Raw genomic sequence first — 27725 nt, forward strand, 5'->3', positions numbered from 1 at the left:
TTTCCCAATCATGTGGTGGTCAACCTTCCCTACAGCTCACATCTTGGTGCCTGGCTAGGGTCTGTGTTCTGCAAAGACAGACCACTGTTCATGAAAGGAGACTGTTTTATTTTATCCAAGCCTGCTGACTCATGGTTTTCCTGCAGTAGTACCTCTGTGCTTTCTGGTTGTTTTTTTTCCCCTTTGTCCATATTCCAAGAAGACTAAGGAAAGAGCAGAGCTTCCTGAGGGGTGCTTACCCTGTGCTTTGATTGCCATGCTTCCTTAAGAATGCTGCCCTGTTCCTCTGTTCCTCACAGTTGCCCAGCCATAGCCAACCTCCCTGACCAGTGTGCATGACCCTGTCACAGAGTCCTCCATTATTAGAGTCTGTGCATTTAGATTATCCATTTACATTAGATTTGTTTCTCCTTTTATGAAACAACCGAGTGATCTTAAGTGGCTTTGGCTTCTGACATGATCCACTCTTATTAGGTCTTCAAAGGCTCTTGAATTTTTTTTGTTTAGAATGTCTGAAAATGTAGCCTGGAGGGTTTTCATGCTCTGCCCAATGCTGGCATCTAAAAATAAAATTTAAGCTGACTGGCAGTAAGAGAAGTGCCCAGATCAGCAGATGGTGTGAAATGCAAGACTTGTAAAAGGAAAATGTATTCATGAAAATACACATTCCTCCCCATGTATTAAAGGTCTGCTAGGAACACATGTTCATGGTAGACTCAAGGGCTGTCAGGTTGTCAAAAATGGGAGGCATCTGTATTTCAGCTTGTTAAGCTCCTGCTTGAGTTTTCTGGGGACAAGGAACATGACCAGGAAGGCCATGGAGGCCACCTGGAGGTGCCAAAGCATTTACAGGTAAGCACTTCTGAGAATATGCCTTCATGGTGACTGATGGGCATGTGTCTGTGTGAAACATCTTAGATGTGCCAAGCAGGGTTAGCTACATTCTGTCTGTCCCATATTTTTATTAGAGGTGCATTTGGTGACAGGCGTGATAATGAGATGTTCCTGTAGGAACTTGTAATGATATGAATGTTGAACAGAGGCTGGCAATAACTGAAGCAGAAGACAGACCCCCAAAGAAGGTGTGTGTGTGTGAGTGTGTGTGTGTGCAAGTGCACATATACGTTGTGCTTGCAAGTGCTTCTGCACATGTATATGGAGGGCAAAGTTCAGGCTCAGCCATTATTCTGCTTCACAAGCTATCACCTTGGTTTTTGTGCAGAGCATCTCTTACTGAAACATCGTTTGAGAAGAATGTGAGCTGGCTAGCCAGCAAGCCTCAGAGATCTGTCTATTCTCCTTCTGCATCCCATGGGTCACAGGCATGCACGACCACGCTCTCATCTTTTTTCATTGGTTCTGGGGATTGAATTTGAGCCCCTGGATTTGCACAGTAAGCACATTACTAACTGAACTATCTCCCCAGTTGCTGGACAAAAGTTAGCATGGTTAGAATATTCACTGAATTGACTTAGATTTTATTTCTAGCATAAACATCAGAACACACACTGATTAAACACAGAAGGAGGAAAATATGCTACAGAACATCCTATGGCAAAGGAATTCGGAGATTCTCTTGTAGGTACAGGTTGGACCATGCAATGTTTGCATGCATGAAACAAGAAGAACAGGGATGTCCGTGGCACAAAATACAATTATTATTAGGAGCTGAGCTGATAACTTACTGGTCTGATATTTGATGGTTGGAGTGGAGTTGGTTGATGTTTACAAGTACTTCCCAGTTCATTCCACATCTAAACAACAGGGCTCCTTATCCTTCCTTCATCTTCCCCCACAGTGGAACCTTCCAAGTGGTGGTTCAGGTTATAAGTGAGTGTAGGCATTCTGACTGGGGAGCCTACAACCAAAGCCACTGTGGAATGCCATGGTTACCTGCTTTGAGTACCTGAATAGAATGTATTACCGTCCCAGAACTCAGTACAGTAAAAACAGAACCCTAGAGGTCTGCATTGGCATTACTCAACAACTGGGAGTAAGGGTCAAGTTTTTGACACATTACCCATATTCTGGGTTCCAGTTTATGTAGAAGCAGTTTATGTATTACAGAAACATTGGGTCTTACTGAGGACCATGGTCAGAGCATCACAGGAGTTCCTATAGTTTTATGGGTACCCCATCCATAAAGGGCAAGCATGAAGACAATAAGCCTGAGTTCTGCCTCGGCTCTGTCCTTTTGCACTTAGGCAAACAAATGGAATCACACTGGTGAAAACCTGCTTAGAATGGAATAAAGACAGATACCATACCATGACCCACTGAAAGCCAATGGAGGTCCAGTAGTGTGAGGTTAAGGACAGTGCAGTGCCAGCATTCAATATGAAGGATTTTCTGGGAGACCCCAACTGGGAAAGACCAACACAAGTGCTCTAGACTGAGACAAAAGTCCATCAGCTTTTTCATTCTTTTGTTTTTGTGTTGTTTGACAAGATAAACTATTTAACTGGTGCATAGCAAGCAGACATCTGTAGCCCAGGTTCTCAGGTTCCATTTCTTCCACCTAACATGAAATACAATTCACAGACCACATGAAACTCAATACAAAGAAAGACCAAAGTATGGATGCTTTTGTCCTTCTTAGAAGGAGAACAAAATACTCACAGGAGCAAATACAGAGATAAAGTATAGAGCAGAAACTTAAAGGAAAGGCCACCCAGAGACTGTCCCACCTGGGGATTCATCCCATATACAATTACCAAACCCAGACACTATTGTGGATGCCAAGAAATGCATGCTGAAAGGAGCCTGATATGGCTGTTTCCTGAGAGGCCCTGCCAGAGCCTTACAAATACAGAGACAGATGTTAGCAGCCAACAATTGCACTGAGCATGGGGTCCCTAATAGAGGAGTTAAAGAAGGAATTGAAGGAGTTTCAGGGGTTTGCAAACCCATAGGAAGAACAACAATATCAACCAACCAGACCCCCCTCCAGAACCCCCAGCGACTAAGCCATCAACAAAGGAGTACACATGGCTCCAGCTGCATATGTAGCATAGACCTTGTCATGCATCAATAAAAGGAGAGGTCCTTGGTCCTATGAAGACTCAATAGATGCTCCAGTGTAGGGGAATCAAGGATGGGGAGGTGGGAGTGGGTGGGTGAGTGGACAAATACCCTCATAGAAGCAGGGGGAGGGAGGATGTGATAGGGTGTTTCTGGGAGGGAGGGAAACTGGGAAAGAGGATAACATTTGAAATGTAGATAAAGAAAAGAAAAGAAAAGAAAAGAAAAGAAAGAAAGAAAAAAAGAGAGAGGGGGGAAGGAAGGAAGGAAAAAGAAAGAAAGAAAGAAAGAAAGAAAGAAAGAAAGAAAGAAAGAAAAGGAAGAAAGAGAAAGAAGGAAAGAAAGAAAGAAAGAAAAGAAAAGAAAAGGAAGAAAGAAAGAGAAAGAAGGAAAGAAAGAAAGAAAAGAAAGAGAGAGAGAAAGAAAGAAAGAAAGAGAGAGAGAGAGAGAGAGAGAGAGAGAGAGAGAGAGAGAGAGAAAGAAAGAAAGAAAGAAAGAAAGAAAGAAAGAAAGAAAGAAAGAAAGAAAGAAAGAAAAGTCTAGTGGCACTTGCCAAAATCCTAGGCTTTGTGACCTCATGAGACCCTATGAGACCTCATGTGACAATGTGACCGCACATGACCTCACGGCACCGGCAGCTTTAGTGTTTCCATTACTGCAAACAAAATTTATTCTGTTAGAAAAATAAAATACAGTCAGAACTTCATCTGTATGCAGAACTACAGCATGAAGCAAAACTCTTATGTGAAACATCCACATATTCTTAGATTGCTTTGTTTTAACAGAAATGTATCATTTTATTGATCCACTCAAAGGACTAGATTTACATTTTTATTTTTGTTCCATTTTCTTGATTTTACTTTTCTTAATTTCTGACCTAATTATAATATCATTTTGGTTTAATTTGCCCACCCAGGAAGATAGACATTTTATTGCATATTTTAGACGTTGCTTCTTTTCTTATATGTGGATTTAATGTCATGAACTTTCAACTAAGCAATATCTTGTTTGCACCTGACAAATGTTGACAAATTCAATTATTCAAACATTTTTGATTTATCTTGATATTTCCTTGGCTGATGAATTATATGAATACGTATTATTTACTTTTCACATATTTGGGAGTGTCTAGTTGTATTTCTATGTTGGGGTGAGTTTAACTCTATTATGTACGTGAAACATCACTTCTAGTAACATATTTCACATGGTTTTGTTCCTTTTCTTTTGTTAAGGTTTGTTCTGTGATCCAGAAGGTTTGTTCTGTGTTAGAGTGGATATACCTTTGAAGAGAACATATGTTCTCTGTTATAAGGCAGAATGTTCTGTAAATGTCAAAGAAGGTCCAATTGGTTGATTAGTGGTGTGTAGGCCCAAAATATCCCTACTTGTCTTCTTCTTGCTTCCTCTATCACTTATAGTGTGTGGGGTCCCCTATCACAGGTTTGTCTATTTCTTTATTCTATGCTTTCTTGTGTGTTTCTTCTCTGTGTTACTAGATACATATACATTTAAGAATTTCCTGCAGTATTTTAGAATTTACCTTTTATCCCTTTGCAGTACTAGTTCTTTACCCTTGAAAATCTCTCTCCTTCTAGTGCCTCCGTTACCTAAACTTAACGTGGCTGTATGCACTCTGATTTGTGTTAGCAGGTGTATCAGTCAGAACTCCGCAGGAAGTCAGTATCAGATATGCACCCACTCACCCCCACCCATGCACATTAAGAGATATATGTCGGTGGATTGCTTACATAATTGTGGGTTGATATTGAGACTGATAGGGTAGCTTAGGAGGGTGGGAACTTGAGGGGAAGGAACAGTCTTAAGCAAAATATATTCCTTCTTTCCTGTAAAAAAACCTTTGTGTCACTCATAAGCACTATAAACTGACTTGATGAGACCTATTATAAGTACTGTGGTTGACTACTTTTAAGGATTTTAAATAGAATAGATATTTACCACATCTGTAAACACTTTCACTACACCACCTAAGTTGGTGCTTGATTAAAGAAGTGGATTCTAAAGCCTAGCCAAATTGGCACATAAAACTCACTGACAGATGCCAGCCTTTATCTATGTGGCACCAGCATGCATCTTTGATGCATATTTAACCAACAAATAAGTGACAGCCATATTCTCTTATAACAGGAGACAGTCATCCCATGGGCAATGAAAAGAAACCAACACTAGCCCAAGGAAGGATGTAAGGTCCTTGGGTAGTCTTCGGTAGTTCCCACTTCTCTCCTTCATGTCCTGGTGCTTGAAATCTGTGATAGGAAGTTAGGTTTTAGCAACAGACTCCTAAATGACAAGATGACTAGCGAGAAGAATTGCTGTACACATATATGGTTGTGTGTGCATAGATGCCTTTATTTTATCACTGTTCTCATGACAAGGGATCCAGGTGGGATACAGTGGGGTCCTTTCTCTCTGGGCCTCTCTGAAGGGTGTTGTGAAGATTGTAGACTGGTTGTAGACAACCCGCATTCTACTGGGGCATCACAGCTAAGCTCCTTGTGATTGTCTAAATAATTTAATTCCTCATGGTTGGTCCATACAAGGGCCCCACAGCCTCATGAGCTGTTAGTCAAAGCCTCACTTGGCTAGCTGACACTAGGTCCCCTCTGTGGCCATCTCACACCACACCTCGCCCCCTCTTTTTTTTTGTAACAGACAATAGTGAGGAAGTAGAATATCATCACTGTGAAAGCCATAGTCTATAACCTAGCTTGGGGTGACAGATAATCATCCTTGTCTCCATGTCCTAGTCATAGGAAGGAGGACACTGAGCTCCACATGCATTGGAAAGGATCACAGAATGGCATGGTTGTTGGCAGGTCTAGAGTGCTAAGTGCCATCTGGATATGAAGCATCTACAGACTCACCCCCAAACCGGATGCCCTCATAAATCCAGATGTGGGAACGTCCTGGAATCACACTGGATTCACTCTCTCCGTTCATTCCGTGTTGCTGGGCTGCTCTCTGCATCTTCTCTCTTCCTATGAAAGAGAGATGATGCATTAGAACCTGTCCACCCTGGCAAGTATGTGGGAAAGTTTTACTTTCCTCTTAAAGACAGTGCCAGTTGGTCAGTACCTATATACCAGGGAGGCAGAGAATCCATATCTGTTCTGTCCAGATGGACTGAAGAAACTTCTGGTGGACAGACCTGGGTCAGGATGCATCCAATCTCATCTCCAACAGCCACAGAGGTATCTTCTGTATTTGTCGGAATTGCCTCTGAAGGTTCATGCTCGCCCTTTAAAGGGGTAGTTGCTTCTCCCTGAAAGTCATTTTGAGGATGCAATGACAATCCCTCCGCACACGACTGGAGTGGCCCTCTCCAGCTGATAAGCAATCTTTTTGCACATTTGCTCCTCTCTGCAATTACATTTTGCCAGTAATCCCCACCTTGTGAGCGGCTCAGCCTGGGTGATGGAAGGCTTAAGGACTGGGATGTTATCAGAGCCGTCACAGCTGTTCTGGGAGAGGCACTGTGCTTGGTCTCATCATGGGTATTTCGGGAAATTTCTTTCTGAATTATCATTTCCCAGAACCATGGGAAGAAATGCACCTTTTCTGTCTAGCGATGTTATCTGCCAAGAGCTTCCTCCCTCCTATCACTGCTACCTCAGACCTAGAAAAACAAAGACCGTTCAGCCCTTTCTTTCATTAGCAAATGGGATAAGTCTGCACAGAAAAACTCTGAGGAGACTGTGCTTTTCCTGTATTGATCTTGAATTCCTTTCTGTATAAGACAAATCAGAAACCTATTTCATCTAACACGTTCTTATAGGTCTGTATGTCCCTAATGCGATGGCCAGGGAAGGCTTTAAGGGAAGGAAATTTCCTGAATAGATGTGTCAAAAATAATGGAGGTCGTGACTGACCTTTCCCAGTACTTGCAATGAAGAGAGCAGACAGTACCCAGTGTGGCCAAAAAGTTCTAATCTCTTACTCTTGTAATAAGATCTGTACCTCCCTCTGCTGCAGTGACAATACCCTGAGGGAATAAAAGGTCTTGTCCAGATGGACAGTGAGTAAGTGACAGACCAGAGACTCTGGCTCAGGCATGTGGGTTAAAAGTTCTATAAGTGTTGGAGGGTGCAAACTTCCTGCCCACCCCAAGTCACCACTACTACTGAAGAACCAACAGGGAAAGTTATCACCTAAGAGAAGGACTTAGGGTGTCACACCCAGAATAGTATAAATGGAAGACCAAGAACAGAGACATCATGGCTTCCTCATTTTAATTCTTAAACACTATAGTGCTTGACTTTGGTCTGTGGCCTAAGCTAGGGAGTATTCTATGTCCTCCAGATCTACTCTCTGAGAGGAGAGGATCTGTGGCTATTTGGTAGGCACATTCTATTAAGCCTATGGTAGGATATAAGCTGGGTGGCAAGAGTGAAATGGCCCTACTATTGTCTAACAGATCTTGAAAAGGTACTAATGTAGATTACAGTATTGAGTCTGAGTCTTACACACTTTTTTCCCTTGGGTGTGGGCACATATAGGGATGTGTCTATAGAAACAGTAAGCAAGGTGCCCCTGGTCTGTAGTATGAGCAAATAGGTTGGATTTCCATATATTTCTAACAAGACACCAAAATCTCTTAGTTTCTGAACTTTCCCATCTTGCTCCTATTGCTGTCAGTGATACAACAGATGTCCTTGTTCTGAAGAAAGAAAATTTAAGTTGTCCCTTCCTTGTGGCTACTGTTGAATTTGTCTTCAAGTGGTCATCACAGTTGATGCTAACTGGAGTTCAGCCTTTACGTGCCGATGATCCTGGATGCTAGCGTTTGACGATACAACTGCATCTCCCCTTGTGTTCCCTACAGCTGACTTTCTGCAGAGCTACAAGGGTTTTGGTGTATAAGTCCTTTCTCTCTAGCTTGTGTCTTTTCACTGAGGTGACCTTGTGGCCTTTTGCCATTTCGTTCTATAATGAATTTGAAAACTCATTACTGTGGGAAAGGTTTCTACCAAATTGCTTTGACTGATAAATCACATCCGAGGAACTGTCTGGATCCTTGGGTTCGTTCTCTAGGATCCACACTCAGCTTAAATAAAGCCATTGTGACTCTTTTGGGCACACATGCATCTCATGGTGTAGCCCAGTCATATTGTAAAATTTTTCTTTTTGACAGAGCCAAACTCAACAAACTTACTACTTCTGATATACAGTAAAATAGTATTGTCACATTAAGAAGAGAACATCATTAGATGAAGATGTATTATATTTTTTAATGTTTTCAAGATTCTTTTATTTATGTGTTTATGTGTATGCATGTCTGTGTAGAGGTATGTACATACATGAGTGCAATACCTGCCGAGGCCTGAAGAGGGCATGAGATCTCATGAAGTTGGAGTTTCAGGTGGTTGTGAGTCACCCAACATGAGTTCTGGGAACTGAACTAAGGTCCTCTGCAAGAGCAGTATACATTCTTAAGCATGGAGCCATCTTTCTAGCACCTAATGATTTATTCTGAAGTTGATTTTCTCCCATAATACAGAAAAATATTATGTACTTAAATTGACCACAATATTTCTCTTACACTTAGGTATGAACTTTTATACTAAAGTAAACATAAAATCTATGTATTATGATTTGTACAGCAGATCATGTGTTACAATGTAAAACCAGTTACTTGAGACAGAAATTAAATGTCCCATACAAACAGTTATGTCAGGACTGAGGAGTCATTATGGATTTCTTTAAGGGTAGCTGGCAGAGTCTCTGACTTGGAGTCTGTGACTGTCTAGTGCCTATGTTTGAATAAGCAATTTTTATTTCAGTTTTGCATCAGTGGTCCCTAATTACTCTGTTCCTCCCAGGGTAATCTACCACAATCTCTGCTTTGCCAGTATTTTTAATAATTTCTTAGTAGAAGCAGATCGGGACTTGTTCTCGCGGCTCTGGCATTGTAATTGCCAAGCACTCCATGTGAAGTGATGTTAGGACAATATACCCACATTTAGGCCCCAAAGAACCTCCCTGGCAGCTTGCCCAGAAGCCCAAACCCATCTGTGATTTACATATGCATGAACTTTGTGGAATTAAAAATAAACACGGAACCATAATATTTACTTGCCTGTCTTTGTTCCTTGCTCTTGGAGGAGGAGCAGGCTGAGGACATTCATCCTGTCTGAAGCTCTGGGGCTGAGCAGAGCTTGCTGCCTCTGTACTTAGCAGGAGAAAATTCCCAAGTGGTGGCTTTGTAGTGAAGGAGAATGGTACAGGAAGCTGGAACGGCCTCCTTGGCATTACAAGCAGCTCTAGGCTCCACTGGTGTTGGAATTATCTTATACATTTTAAAAATGATCAGAAATGGTACACACAGGCATTTTGAGGACAGGTAAGGTTATGATATTATAACAAATAATCCCGAAATCCCCACAGATTATGGCATGGTTGGATTTCTTGCTCACATTCGGCTTCTGTCATGGGTAATAGTCTGCATTCTCTCTGCTTTCTCCTTGCTGTAGACTTCTAGAAGAGGTGGCATCTCTACCTGGATAGAAGGCAGAGGTCACAGGCCCTTGGAATAGTTTTCTTAAAGTTTCTGCTCAAAAATACTGTCACTTTTACTAGTCATGATATGGATAAACCTAGTATTATTTGGGCTGAAGAATAGAATTCCTCTAACAGAGAGAGGGCTATGCATCATAAAGCAAGTTTGACAGTAAGGGACAGAAAGGTCATGTCCTCCATGGGATGATGCGGCAAGTATCAGTGCAGCTTAGCACATCTCTGCCTGTTGAGCCCAAGGGTTCTTCAAGTTGTTTTGCTTTTCAAAGCCCTTTGAAGGTAGATATCCACTTGCTGAGGGCTCTTTTCTGTGTCATTCGTGAGATCCAGAGAGCTGTTTTCATGAGTCTGTGACATTTGGTTAAGCATGAGCTTCCTGCCTGTGAAGTCACTGTCAATCTTCCTCCTTTCAGAGATCCACCAGACATCTACAGTGTTTTGCCTTCAAAGTTCAGGAGACTGGGCCACAGTCGAGTGACCATACATAGCCACTGGCTATTGCCACGGTTTAGATGTCTTCTCTGGAGGCTGTGATGAAACATAGTCTTTGAATGCATGGGTTAATGGTATTTGGAGTTAGCACCATGGGAAAAGTGTATGGGAAGGGCTCCATCTAATCCACTCATGGACTAGTGGTTTAGCTTATTTATGGGTTACTTGGGGGATGGCTTTGTTCTAGAAGCCTCATGGTGTACCTCCTGTCTTGTCCTCTGCTATGGGGCTGCATCATGAATGCCTTTACCAGAACCAAGCAGATGCCAGCACCTGTTCTAGAACATTCTGACCCACCCCCAGAATCATAGACCAAAGAGATCTTTACATAAATGATACAGGTTAAGGCATTTTGTGGGCATACCAATATCAAATGGACTAAGACACCCATGCATTGATGTATTTCTCCAGCCAGTGCCTACAGTGTCATGCACAAACCAAACTTTCAGTGGTCCTCTCATTCAGAGAGGCCTACCTAGACCACTTGGACATTATTTGCCTCAGCACTGGGTTCTTTTCTCAGCATTCCAGAATTCCAGCAATAGAACACAAAAGGCTTTATATTTGGGAAGCAAAACAAGTCAATAAACCTTTGGGATCCATAGGTACAAATGTGCTAAGCTACATAATCCTGCAGAAGATGAAATCTTTCTGTTCTTTACTCTAAAGCTTGGTTTCATTATGTGTAGCTCCCTTTGTGTTAGAAAAATTCTATTTTTTCTGTCCAAATAATATAAAGTTTGGTCAGGTTATAACTAACGAAAGTCATATCAGTCATTTTTGACTTTAAACATTCTCAGGATCTGAGGACTCCTCCTTGGTACCATGACTTAAAATTCCAGAAAGCTGGGTGGTTCATGCTTCCTCCAAAGATCCACTGTGAAGGCTAGGTATGGTGGGTCACACCCTTAATTCTAGAATTCTGGAGTCAGAGAAATGTAGATCTCTGTGAATTCAAGGCCAGAGTGGTCTATATAGCAAATTAAATGCCACCCAATACTACACAGTGAAGCCTGGTTTCAAAAAACAAAAAACAAACTATTATCTTTCTGGTTGGTTAAAAATATAACCCAATTTTTGTGAAAGTACAAAAATATTATTCTTTAAATTACAGAAACAATATGTCACAGTTTTGTTTAAAAATAGCCTTGTATTTTTGTCTATCTTTATGAGTAGCAATCTGTTGGGTGCAAACATCCAACTCTAAGAATGCCATCATCTAAGAAGCATGAGGCCAGGGTTCTAATGGGTAGTGAAGGACAATGTGGACTTTGCTCATAAAACACAATACAGTGGCTTCTGCTCACTTTTCTGACTACAAAGCACAAATTCTATGCCTGCCAGCTACCTGGAATGTATGTGTCTTCTTAGATCCTTTATTGGCTTCACAATTGCTAAACCTCTTTGTTGACAGCAGTCCATGAGAGATCCATGTCCTTCTCGTATAGTCTTATGCCTTGTGTTCTCCTCAAGGAGTGAGAACCCCACACAAATAGCATCATTTGTCTCTCTTCCAGTATCCAGATCCAGCCAATTTCATGCCTCACTTTCTGTGACCACACTTACCATCACATAGTGCTCACTGTCGTTTCTGATCCTTCATACACACCCACCCTTTCACCTGTTGTTCTTAAGAATTCCAGAGCCATCCAGTCCCCTAGGGCCTCTGAAACATCATGACCTACAGTAAGGATACTTCTTCTCTTCTTCTTCTTCTTCTTCTTCTTCTTCTTCTTCTTCTTCTTCTTCTTCTTCTTCTTCTTCTTCTTCTTCGTCGTCGTCGTCGTCGTCGTTATCGTCGTCGTTGTTGAACAATTTATTGAGATCCCTCCCTCCCAGCCTCTCCAATTCCAAGGTCATTTTCTCTGCTTGTAGATCTTGTTTGCAAGTTCCATGAAGATGGATGGGGGCGGGGGCGCAGAGCACTGCTCTATGAGATTCTTGAGGCGGTTGTAACTGTCTTCCTCATACTTGAAGAAAACAGACTGCAGATCCAGCATCTCATACATTGCCTTCACCGGAGCCACTTTTTCTGGGTCCTTCTGCCCATAATTCTCCTCTAAGATCTGGTGCTGTTAAGGAGAGGCTCGTAGCAGACACTGAACCACCAGCCAGCTGCATTTGTTGTCCTGGATGTCAGTGCCAACCTTTCCCATCACACTGGGGTCTCCAAAGAGATCAAGGTAGTCGTCCTGGACCTGGAAGAACTTGCCCATCTCCATCGGGATCTTCAGGGCATTGGCATGTTCCTTCTCCCCATCAATGCCTGCCATGTACATGTCGGCCGCGATAGGCAGGTAGAAAGACTAGAAAGCTGTCTTGTACTTGACAATCGATTTGTACCTCTTTTCAGTGTATCTACCAAGATCCATATGGCCCTGAGGTGCTGTCATGAGGTCTAGAATCTGCCCGATCTCAGTCTGATAGGAACTCTGCAGAAAGAGCTCCAGCAGGTTCAGGTAGTAGGGCTGCTCCCTGCAGTAGAACTTCAGCAAACGATAGATGGAGGCTTCCAGAAGCAGAGCGTCATTGATGGCATCCAAGCCTATGCCTGGCTTCTGATATCAGCAGATCTGTCCTGGCGAGTGAGGGAAGAGTCCATGATGTCATCTGACAAGAGGAAGAAAGCCTGGAGCTGTTCTACACACCAGCCCACCATCAGGGCCCTCTGAAGACTCTCAGCATCCTGTTCCTTCGGCTCCACCAGCTCCTGGAAGGCTTGTACCACGGTCAAACCCCGGTTGTACTTGCCTCCTAAGTCATTGTACTCTAGGACCTCCTTGAGCCAGGCAATAGCATCCCCTATCTCTGGGTGTCCCAGCTCCTTCTCAGTCAGCACCTTGACGATCTGGGAGAAGTGCTGGATGAAATTCTGCTTTTCTTGGTTATAAACATCCAATTTCTGGTTCCCATTCATTCTGACATAGGAGCTAAATGCTCTGTTCTTCAACACAGATTCTCCCGGGGTGGGGCGGTGGGGGGTGGTGGGAGATACTTCTGTACTTAGTGAATTTTTATTCATCTTTGAGAAATTGGCTTCTTGATGTTGACTCCTCTCTTGGAGAGTAACCATATTCCCAGTCTTTAGCAAAGATTCCAGCTTTCTGATCTCATCTGAGAGGTTTAGTACCACCTGGCCAAGCTTCTTTATGTTGGTGACTCTGGGAACTTAGATTCCAAAAGGTGAAATGATCCAAAGCAGTTTCTGCTTACAGGAAGTACTGGGGTCTCTTGCCTTATTCTGCACTATGTTATGTCTCAGTCCATGGAGACGCCCTGCAAAGACTCACAAGACACAACCTTGGAGAGGCAGTGTGTATGGTCTCCTTTTGTGAACACAGCAAGAAATGTTCTTCCTCACAGATGTCTACTTATTCAGAATGCATAAGGAAGTCTATGATAAGGTTCATCCAGAAAGCAGTGACTGTCAAAAGCAGCCATCACTGGTAGCTAATGCACACTAGACCCATCTTCTAACTCTGGAAAACTGTGTTTTTGGAGGACACGTGTGTCAAAAGATGTCAGAACCCTTGGAGACTTCTCATCACTTGTGCCTACACCTGTGTCTTTATATGTCCATGTGGAGAAGCCTAGGAAAGCCATCCAATGGCAAAATTATTTCTAAGGTTATGTCTTCTGCTTTTTATTATTCCCCATTTGGATAAGCCTGTGGGAGAGGTATTGTTTATTTTTGCTCTGTATAGTTAATTTTATTACCTGAATAATATGTTAGCAGAAAATAATGAAATCAGTACAGAGTTGCATCATTCAGTTAAAATTGCCATCAATGGCTTAATGAGAATCCTGTACTATTTGGAGGTAGATTTTAATAGCACAACTGATTCGGCAGAGCAGCAAATCTATTGTAATTGCTTTCAATGAATAGAGCTTTTTATTAGGCTAAGAAACGACTCACGTAGAGCTGAAATAGTGGCATAAACCTTGAGATAAACTGACTTGTAGAGGCTAAGAAAAGTAAAAATTCTCCTTACTCCATATTTTAATTACACTCTTGTTAGATGTTCATCTGAAAAACAGGGCCTTTGGTCAGTTGGAAGCAGCACTTTGGTAGCTGGCAGACCTGCTTCTGTGTCTTTGCTTGTGGTTGTGCTAAGGAAGAGGAGTATATGTGTATTGCAGATCCTAAGGCCCTTTTTCTTCCTGAGGAAGAAGGCATCTCGATACCATATTTCAAATATTAATAGAGGACAAGGGAGAGGGCTCATTCGGTAAGTTCTGGCCATGTTAGTGTAAACACTGGAGTCTGGAACTTCTGCTCTCATGTAAAGAGCCAGGTGCTGTGTGGCAGCATGAGCTTGTCATCCCAGGGCAGAGAGTCGGAGACAGGAGGATCGCTGTGCTAGTCTAGTCAAGTTGGCAAGCTCCAGGTTTATTTAGAGACCAGGAAGAAGTCAGGTGGAGAGTGATGAATGAACGCTCCAACACTGACCTGTGGTCTCCAAATGCATATCCACATGTGTGCACTTATACATGTGAGCATGTGCATGCACATACAGAGTATTAGGAGTTAGAGCTGTTGTTATTCATCATAGTCTTGGAAGCCTTTGAACGAAATATAATAGTCTTTGTTGAAAGTATTTACTAAATGTAGCACATTGGATACATTTCCTGTGATTTCTTCTGACATCCTTTGTTCTGAACCCATAATTCAGATCAAAGAAGAAACTCTGTAAAATTATTTTTTTCCTCCTTTCCTCTCTCCCTTCCTTTTCTCCTTCCCTCCATTATCCTCCAACTTCTCTTTCTGCCAAGGGAGTCATCCCTCTTTCTCCCTTGCCCTTCTCCCCTCTCTTCTTTTCTTCTTCTTTCCCTCCATCTCTCCCTCCCTCCACTCTTGTCTTTCTTCCTTCCAATATTGATAATCAAAGCAGGTCTGCACACACACTATGTGGCTTCTCTAGCACTGTAGCATACACCAGACCTCAAACCATGCATTCTTAAATTATGTCTTTGTGTAGGGTTTTGGTTTTGGTTTTGGTTTTTTGTTTGTTTGTTTTTTGTTTTTGTTTTATCATTTATTACCCTAATTGCACTAGAGTAAAATTATATAATTAACTTTTAGATTTTAGGGTTTTCTGTTGAGACTGTATACATTTCTTTAAATTGCTCTTTCATCCTAAAGATGTCTAACTATTATATAGCATTTAAAAATATTCCACTGGTAATGCAATATCTGTTAATTGCTTTTAAAAGTTGGGATGACTCTGCATCCAAGTCTTCATCATACTTGTGGAGACAAAGGCCAGACCTAGATGGGGATGGAGGTGTGCTTTAGTGTCCTGTAGAAGGTGAGATGAACATCCCCAAGAGAGCTCATGAGATCATCAGAGCCTGTGGCCTTCTAGAGACCTTGTAAGAACTCCCTGGGGTACAGCTTATATACAGTAAGACATAATGGCTGGCATGTATGTTTTGATAATGTTTGACAAATCTGTGGTTCTAAATTGGCACCAGAACAGTCAGAATAGAGAACAGTACCACTTGTGATTTCCATAGCCTGTATCATCAATGACACGCAATAGGCTTTCCTGGAGTCTTACCTTTACACTACATCCTTGGGTGTAATCATTTGTGGAATAGCCTTATCTATGGGTAAATCTGGATCTTATTACAGGAGTCATCAAAAGAGAAAGAGAGAGACAGAGAGACACACACACACACACAGACAGAAAGAGACAGAGAGACAGAGACAGAGAGACAGCAGAAGGAGAAAGTGGTCAGACTTAATGGAAACCTCATCTCACCTCCACCTCACCTGTTCTTCCTATGAGAGCTAAACCTAGGAGGGACATGTTCATTCTATCAGTCTGTTCTTCCAGGCACCCTGACAAATACAGATTGTGCTGCCTTCTGACCCCACTTATGCACCTCTGGCCTCATGGGGTCTGCCCTACAATACGGACTTCAAGAAACATACAGACTCCGACAAGTGATGCATGTCTTCATATCTATACCCTGAGAGCATAGACCAGAAAGGGCACTGAAGGCATTAGCAATGGTGTGATTTGAAACCTGAAAGGTGGCTTCACTTTGCTGCACTGGGCCATTCCTGTCAGAAAGACAAATGTTGAGGCTTTTCCAAGGTAGTGCTTATGAAGTACCCTAGGATCAGGCAGTGCATAAGAAGTACCCGAGGATCCCAGTATTACCGGAGTTTTATTAACAAATGATTTATTTGGGTGTAAAAAAAAAAAATAGAAGCAACGGGATGTCCATCGTTTGCTTCTCAGAATGTAAAGGGAACTGTAGGGAAATGGGAAACATGACAAGACCTAATCACAATGATGTTCTCTCTCCTGTGTTAATATGAAAGTTCCGTATGATTGGAAGTGTCAGTCAAGCATCCTGTGTGTGTGAAGAAGGTCACAGAGCAGAAGGTCAGATATATATGAAGGGTGAGTTATGTAAACAAGTAGATAATAGCTCATTTCTTAATTAGTTCGGTGCCTGAGGTCAGTTCATAGGAAACAAGATGGTGAAGTTAGGAAGTTGGTTTCATTGGTAATGCTCTTGCTTCTCAAGCAGGTGATCCTGAATTTGATCTCCAACATCCTTGTAAAATGGCAGGTGTGCTGGCTTTAAGATGACCACTGGGGCTTTTTGGCTATCCAGATTAGCTGGGATGATAAGATCCTGGCTAGTGAGACACCAAGCCCTCCAAAGAAATAAGGTGAACAGTGACCAAAAAAAACAACACCTGAGATTGACCCATGACTCCACAGTCACAACACACTGGGACACTTTCAGTACATTCATGTACACATACACACACACACACACACATTTCCCCAAATTATTATTTAAGTATATTTAATTTTAAGTGTTTTTAATGTACTTAAATTTATAATTTTCTTTTTTGCAAATTAAAGATACGGGATTTGTCCTGATTTTTAAGTTAAGTGTTGATCTGAGCACTTTTGTCTTTCATGGGAAAAGTTGGATGTTCCAGTGGCATTTTGAAAGTAAGTTTTGCTTTTAAACACCATAAAGAAATGATGCTATCCCTAATAAGGAAGTAGTTGTGTGAGGAGGGGAAATACACATTTGATTATAATTATAACCTCCAACTGTTTACTTGATGTAAATAACTGTCTAGATGGGACTTGAGTAGCACCTGTGTTGCCATACGGTAGGGTTTTTGAAAAAAAAAATAGATTATGCTAAACTCTCTGTAAGCTCAGGAAGATTCCAGACATGATCCTTTAAGCAAAAGTAGGCCAGCTGGGCAGGAAGCCCAACTGGTTTTGCCGCTGAGTTTTTGAAAGTGCTAATAGAACCACTCTGGGGTAAACACATCCTCCAGGTTTCAGATTATGGCTTGACAAAGTGGGGAGCACATGGTGGTGCCAGAATTTCAGCGGGTCTCCGGAACATGTGCCTCTGTGAAGCACGTCTGCATTTCTGCAGTCTGTTCAGCAGTTCTCACTAGATATCCAAAGAGGACAGTGACTGGCTGCCCATGTGAAGGAAATGTGTCCAAAGTCATCCAGTGGTTTCTTTCCAACCTGGTACTTTCTCAGCTTTCCAGAGGCCGTCTGAGATGTATACCTCCTGCCCCCTGAAGATGTGGAGGAAACAGAGCTTTTATGTCGATACATTCTCAGATCAAAGGGCATGCTTCTTCCTAAATGTGTAGGTATGTATTGTATTCACATGTGTGCATTTCATGTGTGCAGTATTTTAAAATAGATATTGAACATCATGTCCCAGCTGGAAATATGGCATTTGCATACATGGTGCCCCACATACATGAAGTCCCACATACCAGGAAAGAGATTGTTCATGAAAAAAAATTTCATGAGCATTCTGTTTGTGCGACATAACTAGAACACGTAGTTTTAAAAACTACAGTTTTGTTCACCTGTGAAGCATGATAACTTTTTTGACTCCTGGAAAATTCTCTCTGGATATTTCCAAAAAAGACAGAGAAGGAAGGAAGGAAGGAAGGAAGGAAGGAAGGAAGGAAGGAAGGAAGGAAGGAAGGGAGGAAGAGAAGAAATCAAGCTACTTGACCTTGGGTATATCCTGGAACATTCTATTGTACAGCAGAAGCATCTAGAACATTCTAGAACACTGATTCTGCTACACTGTCCGTGTTACCATGTCTGACAAAGCTAGTGTCAGGAACTCTCTAGAAGGGAAGAGAGTGCTTTTCATGTCAGTAGTGGGTTATGTTGTGGAAAAGACATATCTTCTTCACTGATCCACATGGCAAACGCACAAGCAGCGGTTATGTTATTTTTTTCTTTACTTTTTGGTGGTTTTTAATGTTTTAATTTTTAACAGTAGTCTTAAAAATAGTAACCAGTTCCTAGTATTAATGGGAAAACGCTTCTTACAAGTCTTTCTCTTATATGTGCGTAGAAGTTACTGAATTTCTCAGGTCACTACCTTACTCCATTATGCACACACTCAGCATTCAGATGCCATCTTGAGAGCTGTCTTTTAAAATCTGTGGCCTTGAGACTTCCGAGTAAGCTTGAACCGAAGGCGTTCAAGCGTGTTCCTTTTGCAAAGCAATCAGGAGAATAAAGGTCTATTTGAAATCACTGCTGTTTTTCTTTTTCTTTTTTTAATTTCCTTTTCTCTCTTTTCCCTCTCCCAAATTCTACCAGAGCCTTCCCACTCCCCCACCTACCAACTGCATATTCTTTCTCTTCTGCTCTCTTAAGAAAAAGAAAACCCAAACAACAAAATCAAAAAGTTGAAAATCAAACAGACAAACTTTAAAAAAAAAAAATCAGCCGGGTGGTGGTGGTGCACGCCTTTACTCCCAGCACTTGGGAGGCAGAAGCAGGTGGATTTCTGGGCTTGAGGCCAGCCTGGTCTACAAAGTGAGTTCCAGGACAGCCAGGGCTATACAGAAAAACCCTGTCTCAAAAAACAAAAAACAAACAAACAAACAAAAAAACCTAAAAGATCAACAAAACAAGAAAATAACAAAACAAAACAAAAATCCCACCCCCCCCCAAAAAAAAAAAAAAGGACTCTGTTTTACTTCTGGGCATCAGCCGGAGTGTGGTCAATACACTCAGCAGTATTACACTGGAGAAAACTGATTGTCGCTTTTTTGCAGATACCGATTACAAATAGCTCCTTGGTTAAGGGTGGGTTTCTGTGTGCACTCCCCCTGTCAGTGCTGGGCTTTTGTCTGGTTTGAACAGTGCAGGTATTAAGTTTATGTTGTCACAGTGTTTGTGAGTTCCTATGTGCATAGCCCTGTTGTGTCTGGAAGACACTGTTTCCTTCGAGTCCTCCATCACCTCTGGCTCTTATATTCTTTCTTCCTGCTCTTCCACATAATCCCGGAGCCTTGAGGTGAGAACTTTGATAAAGACATCCCATTTAGGGCCGAATACTTGAAAGTCTCTCCGTCTTTGCACACTGTCCAGATGTGGATCTCCTTGTTAATTACCATCTCTTCTGAGAAGCTTCTTTGACAAGGTTGGAATAATGTTCTGTTCTTGGGTATAGAAGTGCATCATTAGTGGCCATTTTATTGTTATGTTCATTTAGCAGAATTAACTTAGTACCAAGTTTCCCCTTGAGCCTGGGATCTAACTAGAGTCTAGGTTCTTGACTACTTTATCAGTGTCAGGTGTAGGTTACATCTTATAAAGTGGGCTTTAAATCTACCCCCACAAAGTTACTGGTGCCAAAACTGCACCAGTATGTCTTACAACATGTCTCTGTTGTAGAGCACAGTGCTTGTAACTTAGTGAAATTGATTGCTATTCTCCTCCAGTAGCATGCAAAGTACCTTATAATGCCATGAATGCTAGCCTATAGGTGGTCCATAGGATGAAGTTTTTAGATGGGCACCGTATCAATTTCTCCATGTTAAGTGACATAATGAAATAGTGTATGTTCATCGACAGGGCTTTACCATCAGGTTATAGAGAACAACCAATGGCCTTAGTAATAGCCTGTGTTGTTCACGGGACCTCTGGGACCTCTTTGATCAATGACTCAACAAGACATAACCCATTTCTGGAACTGAATGTTGTACTTGATGGCGTAAGATACCTAGATGGGTCACTGTCTCCCCCATTGCATGGTGGAGACATTATATGATTATTCTGCTGGTTATTTGTTCATGGAGCTCCAATTCCTCTTATTCTATGAACTATCACAAGCTCACTGCATGGCTTTGCATTTCTAAGGTCATGGAAGACATGATACATTTCTTACAGTGGTGGGTAGGAGTGATACATTATAAATTCGAAGGGCTACTGTGATTTACAGAACAACAACAGTTTGGTAACAATACTTCCATGTGTCAGGATGCTGCAGAAGTCCTTGGAGTCTATCAGTTCACTTCTGTTTCACAAAATCCCTGGGGCATAGAAAGGGTGACATCCAGCTGTCAGGTGGCACCCGGGGGTCGATTCTCTACTTGACATTCTCACTGTGTGAACTTCCCTCTCACTTCAAATGCGGCTCACTTTCTGACTGTGCAATGGTCATAGCTTCTTTGGATGAGGGTCTATTTTCCCTGCCCCACAGATCTTCCCTGAGCTGAGTCACCTGCTAAAGTCCTGGGTTTTGAGGAAATGGTCACTTTGGTGAGACCCAGGCATGCTAGTTTCCCCAAAAGAGTTCAGATAACCTGTGATGGAAGTCCTGTGCCCTGCCCCCCACATCTGTTTCATTCTCTTTGGAAGTGTTCACTATAGTATTTTGATGGTCAGGTCTATGACAAATCACCAAGAATATCTAACTGGTACCAGAAATCGTGGGAAATTCTAGAATGTACTGTATGTAGGAACTGAAAGGCTAGGCTTTAAGCATGTAAAATTTCCCAGTAGCCATTCAATTGCAATCTCTGACTTCATTTCCCTCCTCTCATTTAGCAAACTGTTCATTAAGACATTTACCAGAAGTGCTCTCACTGCAGAAGTGGGGCGTGTTTGTCAAGCATCTTTCCTGTGTGCTAAAATAACCACGGAACAGCACACAGACTCCCTTGGTTGTGATCTGTTCTTTTTGCCAGCCACTATAACAAGGCTAAAGGAAGAACCACGAGTCCATGAGTGCTGTTTCAAGCCATTCACTAAAGTAGGTAGAAATGCATTGGCATTCCAGCCAGACACTCAGAGTTCAGTTGACACGTTTGAGCATGTCTACATTAACTCACACCAGTACCCAGCTCCCAGTGCCCAGCACCTAACACACTGCACCCAACACTCAGCTCACATCACCCAGCACACAGCTCACTCCATAGAGGCTATGCCAGCAATACTGAGTCCTCTTTGCTTGGTTCCTCTTGTCTGGTCTCTGACATTGGGATATTAATCGTGGGTCTATTTGGCATTATTCAAGAGCCTTTCAAACACTCAGATGAAGTACTGAGCCCTTTATTAGGACTTTACCAGAGTGCTTTTCAGTCTCTTGTTAAGGCTGGAGTACCAAGTACGGACGTGAGACATGTTCCTGAGGCATCTTTCCTGTGTTCTAAAATATCTGCAGACCAGCACACATGCTCCCTTGGTTGTCATCTCTTCTTTATGGCAGCCACTTAGACAAGGCTAAGGGAAAGAATTGTTCCTCCATGATCACTGGCAGAGGCATTTTCTTTGTCCATTACCAGTGTCTTCGCAAGATTCGCTAACAGTGACCCATGGAGTACTGTCCTCTGAGCCTCAAAGAAAACTCAGCCCAGGCTGGTGGTTTTCTTAGCCCAAAGGATGCAGGCTGGCAGCTCTGTCCACAAGCCTGTTTTGTAGAAAACCATTAAGACAGGCAGCAACAACTTTTCATTATAGCTTATTTATCTCTTTATTCTGTGAATTTCATACACTGAAATATGAGCATATATACTCACCATTTCCCCACTTCAACTCCTCCATATCTCCCCATGTCATGATTACTGTTTTTGATAACCCAGTAAGTCTAGTTTGTGCTGCTCATATATGCATGGATGGATGTAGGGTCCTCCTCTGGAGCATGAGAAACCTACCAGTGGCCACACCTTCAATAAAGAATGATTCTTCTTCCTGCAGCAGCTATCCACTGTTTGTATCTCCTCAGTAAAGAGTGGGGCTGGAGATCTTCTACTCCATCTGTCCTAAGATTTTGGCTGGCTTGGTCTTGTGATGATCTTGTCCAGGTTTCAGTGCTGCTGTGAGGCCATGATTTCAATAGTCCTGCTATGTCCAGAAGACAGCACTTCCCAGCACTCTCGCTGTTACATTTTCCCACTACTCTTTCAAGAGTACATGAAACAGTTTCAAATGATATTGATGCAAAAGATATTTTAAATAATAGTAAATAGATTCCACCAATGATAACAATACTGGTCAATGTCCTTGTGATCTGTTTCCATCCTTGAAACAATGTTTCTTGGGGCTAATCACAGAATAAAACTGCTTTCTACATTTCAGAAGATAGATATACATCTTTGCCTTAGTGGTTTTCATGTGTCCTCTTGGGGTTTTGATTTTGTTTCCCTGCTTTCCCCTCCTCCCTCACTTCCCAATTCTCTGCTAATGTGGTGCTGTTGCTTAGTGCTGCATATTCTAGTTAGTCACTCTGTCACTGAGTAACACTCTCCAGGCCTAGGTCTTTTGTTTCTAGGTAAGAGCTTTATGTTTTATTGGCCAATATGATCTTGTATGGTGTTGGTTTCCTCAGGGCATTTTATTGAGTGTGGAGCATTGAGACCCTCTTCTCTCTTCTCTACTCTTGTGACTTCCTTTCCATCTCTCTACCATCTCACTATCACTTCTCTCTCTCTCTCTCTCTCTCTCTCTCTCTCTCTCTCTCTCTCTCTCTCTCTCTCTCTCTCACACACACACACACACACAGAAAGAGAATATTATATGTGTCACAGAATATTATATGTGTGGATTTTAGGATCCACAAATGAGAGAAAGCACATGATATTTGACGTTGAACCTGAAGTGTTTGTTTAACTCTGGGTATAACTCTTTCTCTACCAGTGACATGATTTCACCTTCTGAGTCATGTTGCATCCCTTTGACTAACCCTTTAGAATAAGAAAGACTGTCTCTGCAACACTCCTCTCTGATTTCTGTACTTCCAAAAGGATTTTAACATTTCTTATTTTTATTCCCTACAACTAAAGGTGACAACTAATGTCTGTGGAACCTGTTTCGCTTTTCTTCTTTATCTATGGATGATGCTGGGATATCTTTCATGAGCTGGTCCTCACTTTACAATTTGTGCTCTGTATATTTTTGAGCTTCTTCAATAATAGGAGCATGATGTCGAGATTAGCTCTGAAGATTGATGCTGAGGCTAGGCAGCATAGAAACCCAAACTCCTTTGTTCTTATTTCCAGTATTTTCCAATTGTCACAGTAATCTTTGTTCTATTGAAGTTTGTTGTGAGTAATTATACAACTGCATGATTTCTATAGTTATTTAATATAGCCCATCTCACTAAAAACCTCTCAGATTACTGTATCATACTACAGAACCACAAGGAACAATATGATCTCCATCTGACCGAAAAGAAATCAGGGGTGCAGAGTTTGGATGGAGAAGAGCATTTGTGCACATATGTCTCTCTTGCTGTCTTTCTTCTTTAAAAGAAGTGGTTTCCTTTCTTGTAAGCACCTATTCCATTACATTCCTCTAAGGAGAATATTCTGGATTTGAGTTTTCAGGATTTGTAATCTAGTTTTAGGAATAGCTCATGTTTTATCCATTTGTTCTTTACTGTGCTAAGAGATGAGAGCTCAGAATCAATGTACTTTTTCTTTTTTCTTTTTTTTAAGATTTATTTATGTTATATATGAGTGTACACTGTCACTGTCTTTGGACACACCAGAAGACTGCATTAGATCCCATTACAGATGGTTGTGAGCCACCACGTGATTGCTGGGAATTGAACTCAGGGCCTCTGGAAGAGCAGTCGGTGTTCTTAACCCCTGAGATATCTCTCCAGCCAATGTCCCTTTTCTTTATTGCTGTGGCCCCCAGAATCATTTATATCAGGCCCACAGGCTCCCATACCAGCACACCATCTCTCTTTATAACCTATTTACTTGTATCCATCTCAGGCTCTGCTCTTTGACTCTCTCCTCACTCAGACTGAGGATAATTAGTGACAGATCTGCATCTTCACTGGCCTCTAATGACATCAATTTAGGAGAAAGTTGAAAGACTGGACATACTGTTACCCTCAAGCTTGGAACAATAATTAGTGTTCATAGTTTGTTCTTACAAAGGAAAACGTCATCTCTTGGGTGATAACAAGTTTCTCATCTGAGGTCCCTGTCTCCTTCCCTGGGATGTCAATGGTTTCCCTGTAGCATTTCTTGTATTATAAAACGACCTCACTGGGGGTGCATGACCATGGCTTTGCATCATGAAAGTTTTGAGAGAACTCATCGATAAAAAGGCTGGTGTTTTGTGCTGATGGTGCCAAAACTAGATTTTCCTCTTTATTAAGATGAACCGGAGAGCGCTTGCCTCCTATCTGAACAGCATGTAACGGTCGAGGTGAACTCTTAACTAAGACGATTCAACTAGCATATCTGTGAGAACATGTCTTGCTCTTTTTGACTGCTCAATTCCCTTTGTGTATTTGTAAGAGATACTTTTTCTCAACCAAAATTTGATGTGTCAGGCATGAATCTAATTTACCATCTCTAGGCTACTCACCGCTTTTCAATGAAACTTCAGTAATACGATGTGCAGTGTATCTAGGTTGACATTCTGTCTAGTAGAGTCAGGACTATTGCAAAACTTTGACCCTAGAAGATTACTAAAGTTAAGGGGTTATCTTGCACCGGTTAAGAATAAAGTCCATCAGGGTGTAGAATGAGAGTGAATTATGAGGCGGCTGGTCACATTTCATCTATAGGGCGCAAAAAGAGACAGAGACACAGGTCACATTTCATCTATAGGGCGCAAAAGAGACAGAGACACAAGTATGAAGAAATGTTGATTCTCAGTGCCTTCTTGTTTTCATTCAGTCCAGAACCAAAGCATAATGCATGACTCTCTTGTTTTTAAGGACATTGATGCAGGAAAACCCGATAGGCTTCTAGTAGTGAACAAGTACAGCAAACATAGCTACACTATGTGAATTACATGTCATGCATACTCACTGACAAGGGCAAAACCCATACTGGCTTATGTAGTTCCTATATGACTCTGGTCAAGATAGAAAGGAACCTGCCAGATTTAATCTACATTTCTCTTTTTATGTTGTCCTTCAAAAGTGTGCAGCTCCTAGTCATTGTGGGCACAGTGCTTTAATACATCACAGCTGGGATCTGGTTGGAAATGTGACCTTACCAGGAAAAGCTGGAACGAAAAGGTGAAGTGGAAAACATATATATATATCCTCTACGGTGACCAACACATTAAATGGCCATAACAAGTCATTCCCCTGAACACTTTTTTTTCCATAAAACCAGTGAGGTTGACCTAGAAACTTTCTAAGGTCTCTTAATCATTTCTAAGATTATGATGGTTTCATAGGTAATTTCTTGTTAAAATGTTTTTTTCTCGTCAAACTGTAGTGAACTTTCACATAGTTGATGACACATAGCTACCTAAATTGATATTTAACTCTGAACAAATGCAGGTGGTTAACAGTGTCAGGCTCCTTGAAGTCACCTGGTGATGGGCCTTTTCATAGGGCATAGGAATCACACTGCATACCTCCAGGAGACACTTTCTCATCAATGGCAACATGGTATCATTCTGTAAGCTTGTTGTGGGAAACAGTTTAACAAAGCTTTCCTACCTTAGCTTTGAATGCTTTCCTGCAGTCTAGACTTTCATGAGACCAGGAAAGAAATGGGGCATTCTGTCCTGACTCAGGGGAATGCAAAGGATACTTGCTAGATTAGTCGGACCTAGGTAGAGATATTTGAAAGTGATATAAGGGAAGAAGAACCATAGAAGGAAGTAGAAGAGAAACAGAAGACATAGAAGGATAATTCATAGCCTTGTAAGGTAAGGGCTGTCCAAGATGTAATCAAGAGCAAAGCCAAAGGGAAGCAAAATACAAGAGGACACCACACACTCAAGAGTCTCACTCTAGAATGTGCCACCCAGAAACTTCCCTTTAAGCTTTGAGAAATTTGCCACAACTCAAGTACAAAATTATTGTAATCAAGTTTCTTAAGAATGTAAGACCCTATTGATTTTGCTTGAAACATTGGTGGGGACCAGGCACTTATCTCAGAGCTTTCTCCGCATTTCCTTATTATTAATTCCTAGGCTTCAGGTTTTCAGAACTGTAGAAAGTCTCCTTGTCCATGAGTTGTTCAAGACATAGGCCTTGCTAAGATGTCACAGGAGGTTTGTTATAAAAGTCACAATGTAACTTAAACGTAAATTTACTTAGATGCTCCTTAACCTATAGTAGGGCTGCATCTCTCTCTCTCTCTCTCTCTCTCTCTCTCTCTCTCTCTCTCTCTCTCTTTGCTTTTTGAGACAGGGTTTCTCTGTGTAGGACTGCATCTCAATGAACCTATCATAAGCTGAATATATTATATGCCCATGGTGCGCAAGCCACAGCTGGCCTACTGAGCACCACAGCTCAGCATCACGAGACACTGTTCAACAGCATTGGTCCCCATCACCACAGCCAGAGCTGCAACTCACTGCTGCTACCTTGTATCATCTTGCCTGCTTGGAAGAACACCCAACATCAAAATTCAATGTGCTGCTTCTACTGAATTCTTTCAAACCATGTAAAGTCAAGACATCCTAAGTAGAAGACATTTTGGACTATATGAATTCATTGTTTGTAAGGGGTACCCAGGTGAAACACAACTGATGGCATGCCATCATGGAACACTTCATAGGGATTCGTTCAGAGAAACATTGTGGGGATGCTTGATTTGCTGTATGGGCATCACAAAGTTGTTTTGCAGAAATCTCCAGAGGCTCCTCTGATCTCCAGGCATCTCTTTGTGATGTGACTGACATCAAAGAGATGTGGGAAATGTACCCATGAGGTTGCTGCTGTGAAACACAGGATACCTCCTGTTTTTCTTGGTTTGTTTGGTTGGTTGTTGTTGTTTTGTTTGGCTTGTTTTGGTTTTTGCTGTTGGCAGGCAGTTTTTAAATAAGTAGAAGGCATACACCATAAATTAACAAAAAAGTATAAGGTCTGAGGATATGACACAAGAGGTATCTGGGGATCAATTTTAGACCCAGCCGTACCCATCTTCCCAATATTTGGCAGAAATACCAGGACTATGGAAACTGTGTCCCAAGTGATAATCTGGATCCAATGGTTTATATGGAGGCAGTAACCTCAGATAAGACATCTCTGTATCAAAGACTCCCCCAAATCAAAGACCTGGTCTTTGTTCAGAGGGGGCTAGTTCTGGTGCAGCCATGACTCAGCAGAGAAAGCCCAGAGGGTCCTGGACCTGAAGAAGCAGTATCTGGGGATAGATACTCAATAAATCCAAAGAAATTAAGTTTCTAGCAGAGAAAGATAGAGGGAGAGAGAAGTGGTCCCCACACAGCCAGAAAAGACCCAGGCCACTGGCTGGGCTCTCAACTTCTTCTGGGTTTCGGCACTATCTGATAAATTAATTCTCTGCCCACTAAAATGAGCTAATTCAAGCCAAATTAAGTTATATTAAATGCAGGTTTATTGGGAAGCTGCTTTCCTACAAGTTCACTAGCCTCAGGGAAGGATTCCAGGGAAGTCACCATGGG

At 41.8% G+C, this 27725-nt stretch overlaps 1 protein-coding gene and 1 pseudogene across 1 annotated transcript in view; one reads left to right on the forward strand and one right to left on the reverse strand.

Annotated features, from left to right (window-relative positions):
• The window catches only part of Adcy2 (adenylate cyclase 2), a 401885-nt gene that overhangs the window by 135124 nt on the left and 239036 nt on the right, over nucleotides 1-27725 (forward strand). The gene's annotated exons all lie outside the window — the stretch shown is intronic.
• Nucleotides 11901-13006, reverse strand: LOC110307662 (farnesyl pyrophosphate synthase pseudogene; annotated as a pseudogene).

Source organism: Mus caroli, unplaced genomic scaffold (assembly GCF_978045245.1).
Source record: "Mus caroli unplaced genomic scaffold, Mus_caroli_1 scaffold_15, whole genome shotgun sequence".
NCBI classification, from domain to species: domain Eukaryota; kingdom Metazoa; phylum Chordata; class Mammalia; order Rodentia; family Muridae; genus Mus; species Mus caroli.